We start from the raw sequence: 20,685 nt of genomic DNA, 5'->3' as shown, positions 1-20,685 counted from the left end.
GTTCCGCTGCAGTTTCTATTTATTTTTTACAGCATACACCGATCATCATAAATGATACTATAAATTTATTGTGCAGGTTGTTACGATTGTGAGGATACCAATATCTGTATATTATTTGATGTATTGGGACTTCTATTTAGTAAAGTTTATTTATTGTAAAAAATTTACATTTGTTTATATTTCTTTTAGTGATTTTTTTATTTAACATCCATTTTTTATAACTTTAATGTACTAGCATATATCTATATGCCAGTAAATTATCCGGTTTACAGATAGTACACAGGCAGTTGTTGATGCATACCTAAGGCTATGTTCACACGGAGTATTTTGGGGGAGGAATATCTGCCTCAAAATTCCGTTTGGAACTTTGAGGCAGATATTCCTCTCCCTGCACGCCGATTTTCGCGGCAATTATCGCGCCGTTTTTCGCCCGCGGCCATTGAGCGCCGCGGGCATAAAACAGCGAGATATACGCTTTCTCCTGCCTCCCATTGAAGTCAATGGGAGGTCCGAGGCAGAAGCGCCCGAAGATAGGGCATGTCGCTTCTTTTTCCCGCGAGGCAGTTTTACTGCTCGCGGGAAAAAGACGCCGACGCCTCCCATTGAAATCAATGGGAGGCGTTCTCGGGCCGTTTCTGCCGAGTTTTGCGACGCGGTTTCCGCGTCAAAAAACTCTGCAAAATACCCCGTGTGAACATAGCCTAAGTATGCCTCTAACAACAGAAAACATGGTCCTTCAAAGGACCCTGGGCTGTCAGTCTATGGTATGTCCCTCGATCACATCACAGGAATTCCCTGTGATATGATCAAAGGGGGTCCCCCCATTCTCATTTTTGAATGTCACGTTAAGCTTTGATAGCGGAATTCAAGGGGTTAACGTCAGAGATCAGAGGTTCCGCTGATCTCCGTTGTTAGAGCGGGGCTTCGGCTGTGTACCACAACTGTTGCCCTGTTCCTGATCGCACAGACACACTTGCTGTTTATGCTTGCCATGATGTGGCAATGAACTGTCTCTCATGAAAAGCAAACATCATGCGTTGTTAACCAGTTAAAAAAAACGCCAGAGCAAACACATGTTTAAAATATTACAAAAGAAAGAATGCCACCAAAAACGCATTTGTAAAAAATGCCATGAAAAAAGCTGAACAAATAGTGTGTGTAAAGGAGGTCCAAAAGGAAAGAGTTAGGCTGGGTTCACACGACCTATTTTCAGACGTATTGGAGGCGTTTTACACCTCGAAATACGTTTAAAAACAAGCCTCTAATACATTGGCAAAGATCTGCCCATTCATTTCAATGGGTTTGCCAATGTTCTGTGCCGACGACCTATAATTTTACGCGTCGCTGTCAAAAGACGGCGCGTAAAATAACAGCGTCGTCAAAGAAGTGCAGGACACTTCTTGGGACGTAATTTGAGCCGTTTTTCATTGACTTCAATGAAGAACAGCTCCAAATTATATCCGTAAAAGACGCCCTGCAAAACGCGAGTACGAGCAATTACATCTGAAATTCAGGAGCTGTTTTCTCCTGAAAACAGCTCCGTAATTTCAGCCGTAACTGACGTTATCGTGTGCACATACCCTAATACGTCTCTTCTCTTTGGTATCTACTCCTTGGTTTGGCTCCACATCCTGCATCAAAAAGGTGTTGAACATTGCATGTGTGATTCCAGCCTAACCTCCTAACACACACTTTTTTTCCAGCTTTTTAAAATGCGTGTAAATATTTACATGGCCTTTTTACATGCGTTTTTGTGGCATTTTGAACAGGCATTTTTCCTGGTGTTTTTAAAGCCATATACAGAAGGAAAAAAAAACACCCAAAAACTCCCACCATATGCTGCGATTAGAAAAAACAAAACAAAACGTTACTAACCCCAAAAATGCTACAAGTGTATGTAGGCTTCCTTATATTTTACTATAGACCTTAAAGTAACAATTGGCCAGTTTTTTTGGGGGTGGGGGGTAAAAAAAAATGCTGCGAAAAAACACCTCCGATAAGCTGTGCAGCAATCCAGCCTAAGGCCCCATGCACACGACCGTATTTTTCATGCGTAATTACAGACCCATTCATTTACATGGGCTACGGACACCTTTCCGTATGTCGCATAGAAACGCTCCCATAATTAAGGACGGCTACGAATGCACATCCGTAGCCGTCCATAATTACGGAAGCGCCCATAGACTTCCTAAAAAGGACATGTTCTATCATTTCTATGTCACAGACTCTCCATAGAAGTCTATAGGCACTTCCGTAATACGGATGGCTAAGGATGTGTAATTACGGAAGCGTTGCTACGCGATGCCAGGGTATTATCCCAGATTCCTCCCTGTTTTGTTTTTTTAATAAATTATTTTATTTATCAATTTTACAAACAGACATGTCACGATAGATGTCAAAAATACACAACCATATGGTACTTCGGCACGCAGGCCGGTATATGTGGTCATCCTCTAAGGTAAATGTACAGGCAGGGTATCGCCAGGCAATAATCGGGGCTAATCCCCTGCATCCTGAGCCTGCAGACATGCATCAAGGCCCACAGCGAAACATAACTTAAAAGAAAGTTTGAAAAAGGAGATGAGAAAAAAGGAACGACAGAAGGGGGAAAGGAAGGGACGAGTTCCTTTGTTAAGTGTCATGGCTGAAGAGCACTCCTCCCTGTTTTTTAATAGATCCGTAAATACAGATGCATTACGGACCGTATTTACGGACACCCTTTCGTATATGCAGATGGTTTACGGATGACTATAAAAGGACTACGGATCTATATTTACAGATGGATGAAAAATACGGTCGTGTGCATGGGGCTTAAGAGCATATGGAGTCATGTGATTTTTGATGCAGATTTTTATCCAGTTGTTTTTTTTAGTCAAATCCGGGATTGGATATAAAAGAGAGCAGGAGTCTTTTCCTCTTTTCCTCCCTTTATGATCAACTGGCTGTGGCAAAAAAATATTAAATCCTGAATCAAAGAACTTCACTAAAATCTGCATTAGAAAACGTTTTCTTGTACACAATAGAGCTTTTTATATAGTGTTTGATCTACAAAAGGATAAAGAATGGACTAGCCGACTACATATGCAGAGTGATTGCTCTTCCCACTAAATACAACTTCACAATTACCAGAAACATAAGACTGATGCTTTTTATGGGTATTTCTGCTTATAATTATGGCATATCGCTTGGATATGCTATACATTTCTATGATAGATGCGGGTCCCAGCTCCCCGTCCTGGTTAGGCGGCTGCCGCATACAGGCGGAGTGTGACTGGAGAGGTGGTCTATCCAATAATTACTATGGGAGTTAAATATCCAAGCAAGCACAGCTACCTCTCCATTCATTATACGCCTGTTTGCGGCGGCCGCCTCACCAGGCAGGACGGGTAGCAGGGGCTTGCATCTCCAGGCAGAGTGGGGGTCGGGTGACCCCCGTACTGGAGATGGGTGTAGGTCCTAGAGCTGGGACCCGCATCTGTCAGACATTTATGGCATATCCCGTGGATATGCCATAAATGTCTACGGTGGGAATAACCCTTTAGGGCTTGTCTACACATAACAGAATTGCTGCATATTTTCGGACCAAAATTGCGAACGCCAAACTTGCAGCGTAATACAGTAGCAGCAAAGCGATTTAACAAATGTCATCCACACGCTACGGAAAAATTCTGTCCAGAAATTCACCTGCGGTGCGCAATTTTATTTCCGCAGCATATCAATTATTTTGCTGCAGAATGTGGACTGATTTCCTGCATTTTTTTCCCCTTAGAAATCAATGCGGAACAATTCCGCAGCAAACTACAATGTACTGCGTAATTTACAGCGTAAACGCTGCAGAATTTCTTACAGGAGGTGGAAATGACATCACAGGAAGAAGAAATATCACCATCACACAGCCCTTAAAAAAATACACAAAAAAACATGCAGAAAAAAAAATCTGCACTATTTGCCGCAGTAAAAATTAAAATCCGCATCTGATTCTGCAGTAAAAAAAACCCGCATGAAATGGTGCAGATTTTCTGCATTGGATTGTCTGCTAGTTGATGCGCAAGTAAATGCTGCACAAATTTTCCGCAGCACATCCCTTACGTGTGGACAAGCCCTTAAAAGGGTTTTCCCACGAGGGACGTTTATGACATATCCACAGGATATGTCATAAATTTAAGATAGATGCGGGTCCCATCTATGGGACCCGCACCCATCTCTAGAACGGGGCCCCCTAATATAGCCACTTCCTGACTTTATGGTCGGGAGTTACGATAACAGCGTGGCCCGCTGAGCTACCCTGTTTCTGTAACTCCTATAGTAGTGAATAGCAGTTACGGAAGAAGCTTAGCATGCAAGCTACTCCGTTTCCGTAACTACCATTCAATTATATGGTGCTTACAAAAACAGCGTAGCTCAGTGTGCTACACCGTTTTCACCTTCATGGTTGGAAATCAGCCGACACACAAAGAGTTAGAAAGGGGTTTAGGGGCCCCGTTCTGGAGATGGGTTCCAGAGGTGGGACCCGCATCTATCTGACATTTTTTACATATCCTGTGGATAGATCATAGATGTCCCTCGTGGGAAAACCTTTTTAATGCTTTATGGTCCTGAAGAATCTGAGGACTTCCAAATTGAGGTGCAGTTTTTTGGCCAGAATGTCCGCTGCAAAAAACAAAAAAACAAGTGTCATACTTACGTTTTCAAATCTCTTCCACTCTGCTGCTACTGTATTATGCTGCGTATTTTCCGCAACAAAATTAGTTGCGGAAAATCTGCAGTATTTACACTACGTCTAAACTTACCCTTATTGATATTTTTCTGTTTCTACGACAGAACACAAAAATGAAAGTACAAACGCAGATGTGAACATACCCTTATTGAGACCGAGCAGGAAACCAACAATAACATCCATGCTGGTCCAAACAGAAGAAACAGATATTCTCCACACAAAATTAAAATATTTCTTTATCAAGCATACACATCCTAAAATACTAGCAACACGGTGGAAGAAGCTCCAGCTCATCCTACTCAATTTGCAACAAAAAATGCTAATCTGTTTTCTGAAACATCATTGGGTGTGTATGCCATGTGGAAGCATGTCCCTTACATGACATAGCACTGACCTTTGGGGTGTGTTTAGTTAAATAAAACGTCAATAAACTGTGAATTACATTTCACTACTTGTTATATGACTCATCTGCATTGTCACTATGCAAGACTAGGTTCACATTGCCTAAACAGCTGCATACAGTATGTCTGCCATTGACTTTCAATGAAGAAATACATATACCACGCAGTGTTGTTGTTTATTTTACATACAGTTGTATTGGAAAGCATAGGTCGACTACGCTACACCTTGGATTTTTAACAATAATATAAGATCACTTAGGCTGGATTCACACGACCATGTTACGTCCGTAATTGACGGACGTATTTCGGCCGCAAGTCCCAAACCGAACACACTGCAGGGAGCCGCTAAGACGCTAGGAGTCCCTGCCTCGCTGCAGGACAACTGTCCCGTACTGTAATCATGTTTTCAGTACGGGACAGTAGTTCCACGGAGAGGCAGGGACTCCTAGCGTCGTACATAACTATGATGCTAGGAGCCCGGCTCCCTGCACTGTGTCCGGTCCCGGACTTGCGGCCGAAATACGTTCCGTCCTTTACGGACCGAACATGCTCATGTGAATCCAGCCTTAAACTAACAGCTGATATCTGAGTGGTTGCTATGGGTGACAAAATATTTGATCGAACAAGCAGCCCCTAACCCTTAAACGCAACTGATGTTACAAAAAAGAACAGATGAACAACATCTGGAGGTACATGGACGTAAGGTGCTTTTTACACACACAGTTTTGATGCAGTTTTTTGAGCCAAAGCCAGAAGTGGATCCAAAGAGAAGAAAAGGTATAAATAAAAGACTGATGCATCTCCTTTCTTTTGTGTATGACTAAAAAAAACTGAGCCAGAAACTGCATCAAAACGGTGTGTGATCCTGGCCTAAACAAGCAGTGATACATAATGTCCACCAGCACTCGTTTGCTCCATTTAAAGTGCAGTTAAATGTTTGACAAACTTCTGACTTGTCATAGAGACATGTCAGAAGTTGGTATTGGTGGGGGTCCGAGCACTGAGACCCCCACCAATTGCTAGAACGAAGCAGCTGAAGCGCTCGTGTGAGTGCTCAGCCGCTTAATGTATCGGAGTACGGGCTCATAGACTTTCTATTGAGTCCGTACACGGATACATTTATTTCCGGAAAAAGCCGAACAGAAACGAAGCGGCTGAGCGTTCACACGAGCGCTTCACCTGCTTCGTTCTAGCGATTGGTGGGGGTCTCCGTGCTCAGACCACCACCAATCCAAACTTCTAGCTACACTTTAAACATTGCAATGATCAGAATATATGGTGATAAAGATCGTTAATATGATCGCTCTTCCTCATACAGTTTGCAACTTGTCGGCAGCACATCCCCTCTATTGATTTACATGGGGTGATGTGCTGCCGACAAGCGACCATATTTTGGGCTGCATTCAACATCTGATGAGCCAACCAAGAAGCGTTTGCTTGTTTGTCGTTTGATCGCTCCCCTATTTACACCGGGCAATGATTGGCAACGCACATTTCGGGCCTTTATAATGCTGTATTCCCAAAGATGTCATCATGGAGCGGTCAAAACCGTGGCAAAACCGCTCCTTTTTGCAAAATTGGCAGAAAAACGCGTTTTGACGGCACTGTGTGAACCCAGCCTAACAGAGCACCCTCACTATTTAATAAAGATAGTACACAAGAGATAACATATAAAGCGAGAGGTTGTTGTCTGATAGGTAGTGGGCTACATCTTTTTATGCTGCTTCTATATAGGATAAACAAAAGTTTAGTGAACAACCATTATATAGGTATAAGGCCTAAATCACACAAATATATTTTTTTATATTCGTGTTGTATACTAGTCTAAACCGACCGCACTACTGTTTGAACACTTACCCTATAATAATAATAAATGGTTCTATTCACGTGAATGTTTTTATGCATGTACACACGCATACTCAAATGCTGAAAAAATAAAAATGCAGCCAATTGGCAGCCGATAAATCCCCATAGAAGTCAATGAAGACCCAAAATTATCACAGCCGTTATATGGAAGCGAACAAACATCTGTATTATGGTTATGACAATAGGATTGTATTTTTGAGGATTTCTTAAAATATGTATGGATGGAAAAAACGGATCCCAAATTGAACTGCACGGATCTAATACGGTCAAACAGTAGTAATACGAACATGGTTATGGAACTCCAGGATGAAAAAGCTTTGTTTTCTGGACGTAATGAAGCCATTATTTTTTACGGTCACGTGAATAAATAAGTTATTGATATACAAAGCAGCATTAAATCATGAAACACTGTGTCCTGTAGTAGCACATTTTATCTATGTCAAGAGCGTATCCAGTGCCACTAATATTTCAAAGCAGATTTTGGAAGTTATGCATATACTCCCCTGCATTAAACATCTAAATGACAAGCATCAGTTCATCTTCTGCCAAAATGCATTTTAAAATGACTACGGTTACAAATAAATGACTTTTATATCCTTATTGAATCATATATTTTAAACAAGTTTTCTGGTGTACTAGCACTGAAATGAATGAGGTTAAAAGAGCATGGCTCTCAAGTGCGCCTGGCTTAGGCCAGAATCACACACGTATTTTTGATGCAGCTTTTGGCTTTGTTTTTTTTTTAGCCAAACACAGGAGTGGATAGAAAAGAAAGGAGAGGGTTCAGTCTTTTCTTTAGAACATTCCTTCCTTTTGGATCTACTTCAGGCTTTGGCTCAAAAAACTGTTGTGTGAGCCTGAACTTACACAAGTTTATAGTTACAACCTATCTTCATTGGAAATTTTTTATATCCAAATCACTACTGCATCAAAGTCCACACATAGCCAACATTATCCAAGCAAGTTGGGCCTTTTTCAGACGAACTTTGTATACGTCCGTGTACTGTCCATTAAAAAAAAAACGGACAGCACACGGACCTATGCAATTCAATAAAGCTATTCAGACGTCCGTGATTTTTCACGCAGCGTGTTTCTGTTGCGTGAAACTCACTGCATGTCCTATTCTGGTCCGTTTTTGCGGACCACCTTGCCCACTGAAGTCTTTGGGTACGGACAGCACACGGACTTCATCAAAAACAAAAAAAATGTATACCAACACTGACATTAAAAACAAACACTGATGGCACATGGAACTGAAATGCGTTAAATACGGTCCGTTTTTTTGCAGATGCAAAACAGACACGCTTGTCTGAATAAGGCCTTAGGATGTTGATATTTACGTGTATGGCAATTGGAATTCATACAAGGGCTCTATGACAAGGCCAGTAAACAGAACAGTGAGGGTATGTTCACACGCACTGTTTTCAGACGTAATTCGGACGTTTTACGCCTCAATTTACGCTTGAAAAAACGGCTCCATTACGCCTACATACATCTGCCCATTGGTTTCAATGGGTTTTACGATGTTCTGTTCCCACGAGGTGTTATTTTACGCGTCGCTGTCAAAATACGGCGCGTAAAAAGACGCCCGCGAAAAAGAAGTGCATGTCACATCTTGGGACGTTTTAAGAGCCGTTTTTCATTGACTCCATTGAAAAACAGCTCCAAAAACGTCCGTAAAATACGCCGCGAAAAAAACGCGAGTTGCTACAAAAACGTCTGAAAATCAGGAGTGGTTTTCGCCTGAAACCAGGTCCGTATTTTGCTACTGCGTGTGAACATACCCTGAGTATTATTAGGAGGGCATGAGAAAACATGGGCCTATAACATCCAGCACAAAGGTAAGCGATTAAAAACGGTTTAACATTTTAATGTACAATAAGGGATGTTTTAAATGTTTGTTACAACTGGTAGTTCTCCTTTAACTAAATTATGAGTCATATAAAGATTACAAAATACAAATCCAACTATATAATAATAATAATAACAAGCCAATAAAATAATATACAATGAAGAAAACCAAATAATGGATTAGCACGAATACCCAAGGTGAAAGGTAACAGCGTTGTCACACCAAACACATGAGTAGGACTCACTACATCAGCATAAAGCATGAGCCTCAGGGTATGTTCACACGGCCTATTTTCAGCCGTGTTTCCGGCTGTAAACGCCCCTAAAAACAGCTAAAAATACGGGGGCTGAACGCCTCCAAACATCTGCCCATCGATTTTAATGAGAAAAACAGAGTTTCGTTTCCACGGGGCTTTCTTTTACGCGCCATTTGTAAAAACAACGCGTAAAAATATGCAACCGTAAAAAAGATGTGCATGTCACTTCTTGAGATGTTTTTGGAGCCGTTTTTCATTGTCTCAATAGAAAAACAGCTCCAAAATCAGCCGTAAAAAAACGCATCAAAAAATGCTTGATGCTTAAAAAACGGCTGAAAATCAGAGGCTGGTTTCCCCGTATTTCACAGCCGTTTTTAGTCTAGCGTGTGAACATACCCTTAGATGAACAAAGATCTGTGTCCTTGAATATTCTGATAGAAATGGCGTATCATGTTCTTAATGTTACCCAGGGTCTTATGCTGGCCAAAGGAGTGAGATTTCTGTTGTCAGATCCTGGCATTCATACAGGCCTTTACTCTTGGAGATAAGCGGTGCCAGAGGTGTTTGGCAGCAGCATATCCCCCTGTCCAGACTGAAATAAACATGCATGTTTGTGCAATCTGTTTATGGAAGAGTTGTGTAGGATAGTCCAGCTGACGGTCATCTCAACTCTTTGGCTACTTTTACCATCTTCAAACCCTTTTTAAAGAAGAGATGGTCAGAGCTAGGAATAAACAACCTCTTGATTTTATCCCAGAACATCTATCATTTATAAGCCCTTACTGATGTCTATTATCAAAAAATGACAAGCGTACAGTTTGGGTTTCCCATTTGCTTTACAGGTGCTAAGAATGGCTTAATATCTTGTGTTCACACCGGAACTTCCTTTATTCTGCTCTAAGTTGGGCTTACCCAATATTGAGATGACTAATTGGAGGACACAACGCTGATTTTGACCACACCTGCATATTTGCATCACAGCAGCATTTGCAATGTGTCTCAGGAATATAGACATACTTCCTACTTTTGTGTCAGCTCTTGCTTAATTCTACCTTCTGCTCTTCACCAGTAATATGGGACAGGGAGCTGCAGAAAAGACATTGTCTTTCTTTCCAGCATTCTCATATATACAAACCATTGACAATAGTGATCTAATAGCCGAGAGCCATTCGATTACTACTAAGCGTGATCTATACACAGAGCAATGCAAGAACAACATTCCTTGTAACCGAGGTCTAAGGCCCTGTGCCAGAAAACGGACAAAATCACCCCCCCCATTGATTTCGATGGGAGGTAGAGGTGTTTTTTTCATAGGCGGCTTTTACCCGTTCGCGGAAAAAAAAAGCGGATGTCCTTTCTTGCGGTGGGTTCGCCTGACCTCCACCTTGAAATCAATGGGAGGCAGAAAAAAAAAAACAATGGCGCTCGTTTCCAAGCGTTTTTCGTGGCCTTTTTTGCCCGCGGACCTTGAATTAGCGTCAATGGCCTCGGTAGAAAAATGCAGCGAAAACCGCAGCAAAAAAGCGCAGGCAGGTCAAAATCAGCCTCAAAATTCTGAAGCAAATTTTTTCTGCCTTCAAAAAAACTCTGTGTGAACAGGGACTAAGGCCTCATGCCCACTTCAGTTTTTTCTTCAGGGTGCTATCCGTTTTTTTCACTGATAGCACCCTGACCCATTCATTTCAATGGGCCCATGCACACTTCCATTATTTTCACGGATCCGTTGTTCCGTTCCATCAAAAGTAGAGCATGTCCTACGTTTGTAAGTGATTCCATGACCCTGGGGCCCATAGAAGTCAATTGGTCCGTGAAAAAAACGGACGGCACGCGTTTTTGACGGATCCGTTGCCCTATTATTGGCAGGGCGTGCCAAAGTTCACAGACTGGGACATGTGACAAGTTCAAATGAAGTTCAATACCTTCCATTTTTTTAACGGAAACATGGAAGCCAAACGGATGCACAACGTCCGTTTGAAAGGGAAACACGGAACGGACATGGAGTACACACGGAAACCATAACGGACACACAGATCCTTGAGAAACGGCCGTGAAAACGGTGATGGAAGTGTGCATGAGGTCTAAGGGATAAAAAAATAATAATATTAAACCAAAAACGGTGGAATATGTACTATGATTTTACTGATGAAAAAGTCAGAGTTCAAACCACCGATCGTTCGTCAGTCGTTTGAAAAATTGATGTGTAAATGCAGAACTAACAAAAATGTTTTACTTGAAAAGTATATGATTACTAAAGGACTTTGTAGTATCAAAATATCCTGGTCACGAAGGGATTAAAAGGTAGCTCCATCCAAAACAGGAAATTCAGTTTTAGGTAACATTCCCCCTCTGTTCTCATTCTTCTAACATTCCAAGCTATATTTACACGAGGTCGGGGGTTTGGAGTGATGGAGTGGTAACTGAATTTTCACTTTTGGGTGATGTTACTTTTCATCAGTGAGAAAAGATACTCCATCATAAAACATGCCTGCCATGTTCATACCTTCATGCCCTTGCTGTATCTTTTTGTTTCTGATCTTCAGAAGGGCCTTTATATCATTCGAGCTGGTTCTTTTCTTCTGGATATGACACATGCAGAGTCAAAAGCAATTACGTCTGAAACCACTGCGTGTGAACATACCCTAAAAGTACACAGCATATCCGCCCTAGACCCCGCAGGGAATTCCGGCCAAATTGTGGTGCAGTTTTTCTGGCAAAATGTCCACTGCAGAAAACAAAACAAAAAAAGCTTATACTTACCCGTAGTCATGGTGACGCGTCCCACTGATTTCCTGCAACCCAGCCTGCTAGGATGACGCTTCATCCCACGTGACCGCTGCAGCCTTTGATTGGCTTCAGCAGTCACATGGGATGAAACTTCATCCCAGGACGGACGGAGAAGCATAAAGAACGGGTAAGTATAAGCTTTTTATTTTTATGAATTGTGATTTTTGCACCGAAATGACAGATTTTCCACTGCAAAAATTGCAAAATTGATTGCAGGATTTTACCTCTCCATTGAATTCAATAGGGATTACCCGCAACAGAAAACAAGCGATTCTGCAGAAGAATTCTGCAGATTAAAAAAAAATAAAAATCCGGCTGATTTTTTAGGCAGCGTGTGGATGAGATTTCTTAAAATCTCATTCACTTTGTTGCTACTGATTTTCCGCAATGAAATACGCTGCGGAAAATCCAGTCTTTATTTGTGAATATACCCGAACAGTGCCACAGGGACTTTGTGTGCCCCCGTGCAGAGTCCGAAGAATGATTGTAACTGTCCATGCATCCATGTATGCAGATCCAGGTTAATAAGGGTGCTGTGAACGCCTCCACATTCATACGTTTTTACTAAACACTGTTACATTTTCTAACAAGCATAAAACACCCACCTAAAATAGTCACTGTTATAACAGGACTGCAACAAATACTGCAGTAAGTTAGATGCTTACATATGCCATGTTCACAACAGACTGCCCCAAATTCTACTAGTATGTAATAAATATTTGTGACACAAATCACCCTTTCCTGTAACCCTGAGCATGTGTCACACGGTCTCCTCATTCTGAGCATTACCTCATTCCCCTCATTCTACTTTAACAGTGGAAATAATAAAGCATTGTGTCTGATTTATTCAACAGCACTATGGACCTATACTCCAGGCCTTCCGGGCCAACAAGACAGTGACCCTATGAATTATTACTGGAAACCTTGTAGTGATGAGGAACATTTGTCTGAACCCTCACAATTATATGTTCATTAATTGACAATTTATTTAGTATTTCAGTACACATCTATATTACATATATCTACGCCTTTGTATGTGTACTCTTCTGTATCTGTCACATCATCGTTTTTTTATGTTTGTGAATATGTTCGGCTCCCCACGTACAAATGACTGTATGCAGGGTTTTGTCAGACAGCTAAGGGAATTCTCTCTTGGAGGGAATCTATATCCGCCATGTTGTTTTTTGCCTTGCTGATTCTAAGCGGTACTTAAAGAGGCTCTGTCACCAGATTTTGCAACCCCTATCTCCTATTGCAGCAGATCGGCGCTGCAATGTAGATAACAGTAACGTTTTTATTTTTAAAAACGAGCATTTTTGGCCAAGTTATGACCATTTTCGTATTTATGCAAATGAGGCTTGCAAAAGTACAACTGGGCGTGTTGAAAAGTAAAAGTACAACTGGGCGTGTATTATGTGTGTACATCGGGGCGTGTTTACTACTTTTACTAGCTGGGCTTTTTGACGAGAAGTATCATCCACTTCTCTTCACAACGCCCAGCTTCTGCCAGATCACGCTGTGACGTCACTCACAGGTCCTGCATCGTGTCAGACGAGCGAGGACACATCGGCACCAGAGGCTACAGTTGATTCTGCAGCAGCATCAGCGTTTGCAGGTAAGTAGCTACATCGACTTACCTGCAAACGGCGATGCTGCTGCAGAATCATCTGTAGCCTCTGGTGCCGATGTGTCCTCGCTCGTCTGACACGATGCAGGACCTGTGAGTGACGTCACAGCGTGATCTCTGGAGAACACGGCTGTGTCTGCACTGCCAGAAGCTGGGCGTTCTGAAGAGAAGTGGATGATACTTCTCATCAGAGCGCCCAGCTAGTAAAAGTAGTAAACACACCCCGATGTACGCACATAATACACGCCCAGTTGTACTTTTACTTTTCAACACGCCCAGTTGTACTTTTGCAAGCCTCATTTGCATAAATACGAAAATGGTCATAACTTGGCCAAAAATGCTCGTTTTTAAAAAATAAAAACGTTACTGTAATCTGCATTGCAGCGCCTATCTGCTGCAATAGCAGATAGGGGTTGCAAAATCTGGTGACAGAGCCTCTTTAAGGTGTCTCTCAGCCGACCCTGTCCCCCACAGCATCCAAAAGGAGCTAAACAAACCTGTTGTGGACTGGAGGAATTTATTTAAATTATGTAATGTGAATGACCAGTCTCAGATTGGTGCACTCAAGTTCCGAGTTTTCTGCTGTCCCCTTTGACATGGCCTATAGAGAAGAGATTCCTGCCAATGAATCATAAGAAAAGTAGTTAGGCCTTAAAGCTTAAAAGTTCAGAATTGAGCCACTAAGGCTCTGTTCATCTGCGTCATATCACGACGGACACCAGCCGGCGCCCAAGGAACCCCATTAACTTATAATGTGGTCCTTCGGGTTCTGTTTTGGTGTCCATCAGTTTGCAAGAAATAATAGCGCTGCATGCTATTTTTTCATTCAAATGTGAAGGAATCTGCGACAGGCTCAAATGCAGATGTGAACAGAACCTTAAGGCTTTATTACACTGGCCGATTTTGGCAGATGCAGCGAGCGCCGATCAACGAGACAGCTTACGAGGAGCTATGGGGACGAGCAGTCGGTACTCCGATTGCTGGCCCCCATACATTATCATGTCGGCAGTGTGTCTCCGTTTACACGGGGAAATGTGCTGCCGACAACGATTATATTTTACTTTTTTTAAAACGATACGATCAGCTGATGAACGAGTGTTTGGTAGTTTAACTGCTGATCGCAACACAGTTAGAACGATCGTTTACCCGATAATTGCCCAGTGCAAAACCCCCTTTAGACCTTAATTCTGTTGTTGTTTGATAACTTGATAACAAGGGTCTTTAGCATATGCACACATTGCAGACTCCTATCTATTATGTTTTTACATAAAGAAAAAGATCTAGACATTTATCTGCATCACACAAAGTGACTCAAAAAGGGGATCCTGTGCTAATACTCCTCACAGCAGCATTTCTAGCACTATTGGTCTCATTTCTACGATTGGTAGTGATGGGATGCTTGTGTGTGGTCTGAGCAGTTACATATTCTCCAGAGGTTTAAACGTGTCGGTGTGTTTACAGTCTGCAGATAATTACCAAATTCATTTGTTAAACTAAGAGGTTGCAGGAGGAGTGGCTATATAGTATATACTGCTATATAGTATATACACTAATAGAATACTCCTAAAAACAGACTATATAACAAAATATCTGTACATTTAGAAACATTACTGTAATAAGGTGTTTATACTACCTTGCTGTATATTTGCACTATCAATACCAATGCAAGTGATATCAGCTGTGTGGTCACCATGTGTTCCCTAAGGGGATGCACCATGTGGTTAGCACAGTTTCACCTGCCATTCCCTAGATGCACCAGATGGGTGACTGGTTCTTCCACGATTCAGAGCTCCCAGATACATTGGAGAAATGATGTGAGGTATATAGCATTTTACACAGGAGGCTGTTATACCTTCTTTATTGTATCCGGTCATAGGCTGCAAACAACTACGAGCAGGGCTCTCATCTCTACGTCTAAGAATAAACTCAGAATTTTCAAACTACTAGTGTACACCAGGGTCTTTTCCTGTGTTTTCATTCATGTGTATCATGGCCTCTGTGTAAGCAAACTTGTATTTCTAATGCTCTGTTGCTTCTGTTTGTATTCTGCATACCCCTGTGCCTTTGTAACTGTGCATGCAGTCGCCATTAGATATTCTAGGGCACAGATAAAGTAGGAGGATCATGTCTCCTCACCACAGTGAATAATGTCATTCCAGAAACACAGTATGCAACATTTTACAATGCAGCATTATTCTCTTCTCTCTATGGTTTCAAATGTAAGGCACAAACCTCCATGTAACAATTTCATAGCGTACCAATTTACACTAACACACTTCTTTCTCTGTATCAAGATAAGATTGCCTGTATTTGGTGTGACTTCCTAATATATGAAACATTGCAGGTTCTTTATATGTTATTCTATGTTTCTAGGTCTTAACTTTTATTACGGAGAGTTTATGTAGCAGTTGTCGGTATGGATATGTAACTTTGTCTTCATGCTTATTTTTCTTTGTAGTGTGTGTACCTCCCTGAGGAAGTATGAGAGAATGAATGTATACTATTCCCTCTACATCTCTCCAGTTGTATATGTACCTGTGTTCTTAACGGATATCTCATATGTATACTGCAGAATGACAGGTTATGTCAGTACACAGTTCTGTATATATACATACATACATTTATCTCGATAAAAGGGTGCATATTCCTGTGTGTATGTGTGCGCCCGTGTAATTTCATCACACATTCATTACTCAGACTCACTCAGCCATGTAATAGAGACAGAGAGAGCGAGAGACAGAAAATCACAAGGCCTCATTCTACCCCCTCCCTGCCCAGGCCCCAGACAGACAGGCGGGCATGTATATGTGGGGCGGGGGTGAGAACCCACCCTTCGCTGCACCCCACTTAACCCGTTCTCAGACAAAAGTGAATCAAGCAAGGTACTACAGGCCTGTATCAGAAAGAGGGGTTAAAAGACTTATGAAATGTTTTACTCCTCACTCAAGTAATCATAGGGTTAAAACAGCATTCCTCCCCCTCCCTTTTGCACCCTGTCCCTTCTTTCTTTCACCAAAAAGCCTTTCACCTTATTCTGTGGCTCCCCCTCCCTTACTCTCCTAACCCCCCCACTGCTTCACAGTACAAAGACCCTCTCATTCCCCTAACCCTCCCTCCTTTATTCTCACATTCCCCCTCTTCCTACCCCCCTTCCCATGCACAGCAAAGAAGGAGTGAGAGAGAAAAACACACACTTAAAGGGAAAAAAGTTGCCCCGTTGTTCCGTTAATGTTTCTTTCCTGGATCTTAGCACACTTTTGGATCAGTCTATGTGAGATTCTGCATGTTGGCACTTGTCTCCCAGCTCTTTTTCTGATTCTGCCCGCTGTCTTTCTGCATCCTTATGTATTCTCCCTGTCGCTCTCTATTTCACATTCCTCTTTCTGTTTCTCTCCTTCTTTCTCCGCCCCCTCTCTCTCCGTTTACCTCTCTCTCTTTTTCTTCCCTTCCTCTCTTTCTCTCTCCCGTTTCGGTCTCCCTATACCCTCCCTCTCCTTCTCTCTCCCCCTCCTCTCTAGTACCCTCTGCACCTGCTAAGTTTTTTTAACCAATAATTCATTTTTTCCTCTCCCTTCTTTTACTATTTATGAAAAAAAAAAACAAGCCAAAATTACCCCCCACTTCAAATAAATATACACTCCCATCCCTTACTCCGTCCACACTCCCCAGACCCTTACGCAGGATCAGAGTAGAAAATCCCGGACAATAAATGGATAAAATAGTGTTCCCCGAGCAGGAAAGTCTGTGTGTTATACTCACACTCCCGGGCAGAGAAGAGATTATCTGCTCCCGACGTCAGCGCTACGTGGTTGGTGAAGAATTAAACCCATGGCAGGGACAGCGAGATGCCTCTTTGTGCTTTTCATGCGTGCTGCAATTTGCATTTTCTAAGGGCCTTTCATCAAGCATGCGATCTCTCAGGGAGAGTTACACAAAAGCAGCTCAAATCCCCGCCACAAAAATGGATGCCCCCCTTCCTCCCCCTTCTCCTCCTCTATCTCTCTCCTCTCGCTGACTGACTCTCTCTCTCACTTTCTCTCCTTTTCCCTCTCTTTTTATAAACAGTCTCTCTTTCAGTGCCTCTCTCTCTCCTGTCTCTCTTCCTGTCTGCCTATTGATTAATTTCTGTCTGTCAACACTGCTCTGTCTCTCTCTGGGCTGATTTTTTTCTCTTTCATTTTATAATCTCTCTCTCTCTCTCACTTCATCGTCTGCTTTCTCCTGCTTTCCCTTTTCTTCAGTCTGCTCACTTCTGTCTTTTGATCTACCTATACTTTTCTTCTGATTCTCCCTACCCGTGGCTTTCTTACACTCATAGTTTTCCTGTCTGTATGCTAACATTGTCCCTCCCCTTTTACACCTAAATATCTGTTTTGAGGTTCCTCTCACAGTAATGTCTCACACCTGCACTCCCTTTGCCCTTTCGTCTGGCACTCTAATTCTCAAGGCGGCATATATATATATATATATATATATATATATATATATATATATATATAGGCACTGTGAGATTATATTAATTTAATAATACATCTAAGCAATACTACTTTTCTTGCCCTTCTTTCCATCTCTGAAGATTACATGCACTATATTTCTCCTTGTATCTTCTATCTGTCATCCTGCACATGCCCCCCACATTTACTTTTTTTTAGCCCTGTTTCACATTTCTCTTTGTCCTCACTCATTTTGTGCCATCACATTATGGGAGTTATTTTTGATGGACAGATACAAAGCAGTTTTGGCACTATGTTCTTTTGTGTGTGCATCATTACATGTCTCTGAGAACAATTTAATGTGAACGTCTAAAGAATACAAATGATGCATGATGCTTTCTAACATGTGTGGATGCTTTTGTGTCCCCCTGTTGCAAGGTCATATCTGTGTGTCACCAAACACACAACAGTCTCCTACCTTAGTACTGCAGCTCCAAAATAAACAACTCAGGGAGGGAAGTTTAGATTCCTCCTGGAAGAGAAAAGTGATGTGTTAGCTTCACCATTCATATAGTGGAAATCTAATTTGCTGCTAACATGAGTATAGTGAGTATAAATCTGTTCATAAATCCAAATAGTTGCAAATGAAATTCTACCACCAACTAATAGAATATATCGAATGAGTACCTCAATTTTTCAGGTACAATTACTATAATATTAGGGAATTTCATTATCATGAATTTCCTAATATATTGTTATTAGCTGAATAAAACCATATAGCAGAGCAACTTAAATTCCCCACACTTACAGCAGTCTATACTCTGAATATCGGCTGCAAGATCTAGGACTGTTAAAAAGTCTATAGCCTGTTGATGGGCTGCATGTACTATATGTTCAAATCACTTGTGCCTGTAATAATTTACTGCAAATACTCTGTGTCTATAAAGCATTGTGTCACCTTGCTCAGTAACAGAACGTCTTTACACTTGACTCTTATACTGCCAATTCAGTTTTGTGGTAAAGCCAGTTTCAAATATGCAAAATCGATTGCAATACCTTAAAAAAATAAAAATCATCTGTGTTTTCTTCCACATAGTGTATAAAGAATCCTTATTACAGAGTCGTCTCATTTACTGTGTATGTCTATTACTGCCCCATTGTACATGTGGTCTATTATTCTGCATTCCTTTCCTATTTACCTCATATTCTCTCTGGCTTAAAGAGTCACATTTCTGTTTTCAACCCCTTATATAGTGTCATCTATATCTCACCTTCACTATGCTTCTTTCCTGGATGATTTCCATCTATGTATTACCTGTATCCTCCGCCTCCATTTCTCTGTGTTTCTGTTTATTTCGTGCCTCACATCTCAGTGAAGACTCAATTTATTGATCAGCAGATAATGAGGACACAGTCTGAATGACAACAGAGAGGAGTGAGACAGAGGCAAGAAAGGGCTGTTATTACCTTACACACAGACAGATATACACATCTATGTCAAGTATACAAACATGTTCAGCTCATCAACAAAACATATGCTTGGAAAGAAACTGTTAATGTAACCGCTGCCTAAATTATTATAGATATATCTCTGTATATGTATACAGATAAGTACTTGGTTGCTATTGCCTTTGTAATTTTTTTGTGTGCAATATGCATTGATTTTGTCTGTGATCTTCACAGTAGAACAATCACAGAAGCAATTTACAATCACTTGTGTTAATGTAATAAGCGGTATGTAGGGGATAGAGTAGGTATAAAATGATAACGTGTGGTCAGCAACATTTACTTTCTATATTATAGATCCATAGTGATTTTCAAATTATCGATTTATCTACACACACTATATGGAAAGACGTATGTGGACATCCCTTCTGATTATTGAGTTCAGTTGTTTTAGCCACACCCATTGCAAACAGGTGCATAAAATCAAGAACACAGCCATGCAATCTCCATAGAGAAACATTGGTAGTTGTATGGCTCAGACTAAAAAACTGAGTGACTTTCCCATCTCAAAGGGTATGTTCACACGGCCTATTTACGGACGTAATTCGGGCGTTTTTGCCCCGAATTACGTCTGAAAATAGCGCCTCAATAGCGCTGACAAACATCTGCCCATTGAAAGCAATGGGCAGACGTTTGTCTGTTCACACGAGGCGTATATTTACGCGCCGCTGTCAAATGACGGCGCGTAAATAGACGCCCGCGTAGAAGAAGTGACCTGTCACTTCTTTGGCCGTAATTGGAGCCGCTATTCATTGACTCCAATGAATAGCAGCGCTAATTACGGCCGTAATTGACGCGGCGTTCAAGCGCCTGCACATGCCGTTACGGCTGAAATTACGGGGATGTTTTCAGGCTGAAACATCCCCGTAATTTCAGCCGTTACGGACCCCCGCCGTGTGAACATACCCAAACTCTTATGGCGTATCTCTTCTCCAAACTAAGGCCTGATTCACATGAGCACTGCAGTTTTTCACGTCCGAGGTGCATCCGTGCTCAGCGCTGCGGGACACAATGTCACCCATCCCCCTATAGATGTGAGTCTATGGAGGGATGCGTGATAAGAACGCACTGACCCTTCACACAGTCCGTTGAAACAACGGCTGTGTGAACGGCCACATTGAATTACATAGGTCCGTGGGACGGCCGCTGTTTCAACGGCCGTCCCACGGATGTTTAACACGCTCGTGTAAATAAGCCCTAACTGTCGCTGGGGCCCTGCTTTCCAAGGTCCAGACGTTGGCGC

The 20,685-nt window shown here is 41.8% G+C and overlaps 1 protein-coding gene across 3 annotated transcripts in view; it reads right to left on the bottom strand.

The window, feature by feature from the left end:
• The window catches only part of LOC142655318 (zinc finger protein 219-like), a 92,198-nt gene that overhangs the window by 29,086 nt on the left and 42,427 nt on the right, over nucleotides 1-20,685 (bottom strand). Inside the window, exons 3-4 of one of the 3 annotated variants that reach the window (XM_075829306.1) lie at nucleotides 19,208-19,351; nucleotides 18,415-18,468 (exon numbers count right to left, since the gene is read on the bottom strand). The gene's annotated coding sequence lies outside the window, so the exon portion shown is untranslated. Of the gene's footprint in view, nucleotides 1-17,262; nucleotides 17,830-18,414; nucleotides 18,469-19,207; nucleotides 19,352-20,685 lie in introns of those variants that run through there. The other 2 variants (XM_075829315.1, XM_075829325.1) reach the window with 2 other exon arrangements.

The sequence above is a fragment of the Rhinoderma darwinii genome, chromosome 1 (genome assembly GCF_050947455.1).
Source record: "Rhinoderma darwinii isolate aRhiDar2 chromosome 1, aRhiDar2.hap1, whole genome shotgun sequence".
NCBI classification, from domain to species: domain Eukaryota; kingdom Metazoa; phylum Chordata; class Amphibia; order Anura; family Rhinodermatidae; genus Rhinoderma; species Rhinoderma darwinii.
Note: the sequence above shows the minus strand (reverse complement) of the source record. Positions and strands in the feature narration are given on the sequence as shown.